Source organism: Petaurus breviceps, unplaced genomic scaffold (assembly GCF_028583685.1).
Source record: "Petaurus breviceps papuanus isolate PSGF00001 unplaced genomic scaffold, PetGlider_PUasm1.0 490, whole genome shotgun sequence".
Taxonomy (NCBI): Eukaryota; Metazoa; Chordata; class Mammalia; order Diprotodontia; family Petauridae; genus Petaurus; species Petaurus breviceps.
In genome coordinates, this window is record NW_027186352.1 from 26,016,867 (window position 1) to 26,020,051 (window position 3,185).

The window sequence follows — 3,185 nt, forward strand, 5'->3', positions numbered from 1 at the left end:
TATGCTCTTTCCAGGTCATGGTTTTCAAGTAATCCAATGATCCTTAAATTCTCTCTTTGATCTGTTTTCCAGACTAGTTGATTTTGCTGTTTTTTACACTTTACATTTTCTCCCATTTTTTCAGTATTGTTTTTACTTTGTTTTACTATTTCCTGTTGTCTCATGGAGTCATTAACTTCTATTGGCTTCATTATAATTTTGGGGGAATTTCATGGTTGGGTAAAGTTTTACACTTCTTGTGAGAAACTGGTAATTCCCAATTCTTTTTATATATCTCTCATTTCTTTTTCTACTTTTTACCTCTACCATTCTCATTTATTTTATAAAAATGTTTCCAATACTTAAAAAAATTCTTGGTTCATCTCTTCAGAAATTTTAATTGAACATATGCCCAAGTTGTGTGTGTGTGTGTGTGTGTATGTGTGTGTGTGTGTGGTGTATGTGTGAGTGTGTGTGTGTGGTGTATGTACTGACACTTGCTTTGCTTGCAGATCTTTTCTAATCATTCTCTTTTCCTTGGTTTGTATCTTAAACATTCTTGTTATCATAATAGCTTTTTTTTTAGTGGGACTACTTTTTTTTGTTTGCTCATTCTTTCAGTCTAGTTCCTGACTTTGGACTTCATGTTAGGCCTGGGCTCTGTGCATTTCTGTAGAGAGTGTCTGGGATTCCTGCCCTGGTTATCCCGCTGCAAGCTCCTGACTAGGTTGGAGGCTGGAGATGATGCTTCTCTCTGCTCCTGGTATCAGGACTATACAGTTGCTGCTTGCTTCTGGACATGCTCTATACTCGTACACAGCCTGGGACCCTTGACCGCTCCTCAGCCTAGAATGCCACCCTTAGGTGGCAGATCCTTTCCTTATTCAGTCCCTGGATTTTTGACCTGGGACTGGGTCATAATTAACATGGCTGCCGGTTGGCATCTATCCCTGCACCCTGTACATGGTTGGGCCTTTCTTTGCTAGATTTAGATCATCTTCTTCCCCTGGAACACAGCCTATTCCTGGGCAAGAACACTCTGTGGGGCCAGTAGACCTCAGTATCCCCCTGAGCACAGTGTCTGCAAACCTTTCTGTCTCCCTGTGCTGTCTCGAGCTAGAACATGACTCATTGTGGTTTTATTTTCTTGGATTGCCCAATCTTTCTTAGAAATCTCTCAGTTTCCTAAATTTGTTTGGAGGTGTTGTGAGGGAGAGTCCAGTTTCACTCTTCTCGTCTGCCATTTGGCCCCACCTTGTGTCTATCCAATGACTCTCAAGGACTTTTTGGCACTTAGTCTGAAACCTTTGATTGATTGACTGATTGAAATGTGTTCTTCCTTGATAAATGTGCTAAATGAAGTGTTTTCCCCACCTTTACAAATACAAAAGGCCCTTATGATTCAGCTTTGTTTTCTTTCTAACTTGGCTAAATTCGGAGAAGAGATGAGTATAACTATAAGCCTTAGGGTGGAGAGAGACCAGGATTCCAAGGCTCTGCTTTGCCTCTACCCCTCCCTGTCTACTCTTTCCTGTCTTAATGAAGGAGTACTGGAAACCGAATAGACTAATCTCCAACTCCGTGAGCTTCAATTGTTTGGAAGAACAAGGTGGCAGAAATCCAGTAAGGGGAGTCCTGGCAAGAGTTTGTGAGCCGTCAAGTGCAGTGAGGCGTGCAGCCCCCACGTGACTTGTCTGACCAGCACTGCAGGAGATCTAAGGAGTCCAGAGTATGTCATCCATGGGCTAAGCCACATTTGCAAGTGAATTTTGTGGTGAATACTCTGTACCAGCTGCTTGGAGTTCAAACCCACCTTCCCCTGGGACTGGGGTATAGAGAAGACTATTGCCTCCAAGTGTTGAGGTGGGGGTGAGAAGAGGAAATGTTATGCTTCCGTTATTGCTATATCTTAGCATTAAATATCCCTTTGTAAAAATTAGTTCATAGGGACAGCCTGATGGTGCAGTGAATAGAGCACCGGCCATGGAGTCAGGAGGACCTGAGTTCAAATCTGGCCTCAGACACTTAACACTTACTAGCTGTGTGACCTTGGGCAAGTCACTTAACCCCAACTGCCCTGCCTTCCCCCCTCCAAAAGGGGGAGGGGGATTAATTGATGTTAACTAGTTAAATGATAGATACTGGGACACTAATTACTGGGTCAGTTCCTTAAAGGTGATACTAAATATAACTGGTAGTTAATACTTGAGATAAAACACCAGAAAGGAGGCTTGAGCCAGTGGCATTAGACAAATACTCCAACACCTCAGGAGCACCCCTGGAATCCAGAGGGGAAGATGTAATCCCGATCTGACAACCAGTCTTTTTAGTATGAGCAGTAGCTAGGCTATATTCAATTTGGAAGCTTTTTAAATTTTAACATATATTTACTCCTTTGATGATCACAACAATCTTGTGAGATAAGAAGTGGAAGTACTTTCATCTTTATTTTATAAAGAAACTGAGACCTAAAAAGATTAAGTGACTTCCCCAAGCTTCACACAAGAAGAATGAGGCAGTGTGAGATTCAGCAGATGCACATTAAATAAAAGGGGGTGATTTGGAGTCAGAGGTCTTGGGTTCAGTTCCTGGTCCTGATACTCCATAACTTAATGACCTTGGGCAAGTCACTTAATATCTTCGGGCCTCAGTCTGGTCTTCCATAAAATAGCGGGGTTGGACTCATGGCCTCTGAAGTCCCTCCCGCCTCTAAATGCTTTCCTCTACACAAGGCTGACGCCCTGCTAAGGCTGTCAGGACAGTAGTTTTCATTGACATCCTTGCTTCCCCCTGGCAGGAATTAGCCGGAACAAGTGGGTCAGGTGGGGCGGAAATCTTCTGACTGGAAAAATACAGTCTTGGGGGGGCCTGAACCTCTGAAAGCTCTCGATTCTGATTTAATGGTGTAGACAAAGATCTGCTCAGGCATGAAACAAATAGTCTCTATAAAAACAGTACAGGACAGAGAGATGGGAACTTCCAGAAACTTTTAATCAGGCAAGTGCAGAGGGCTGAATGGATCGTTTTCAGCTGGGAAGTGAAAACTTATCAGAGAGGGCAGAAGTAGGAAGGCACTGGACCCAGAAGAGGCAAAGTAAAGTAAAGAGGCCGAGTAAAGGCATTCACTAACACCTGATGCTTAGTTTTAGTTTTGATGGGATCTATCTATCTATCTATCTATCTATCTATCTATCTATCTATCTATC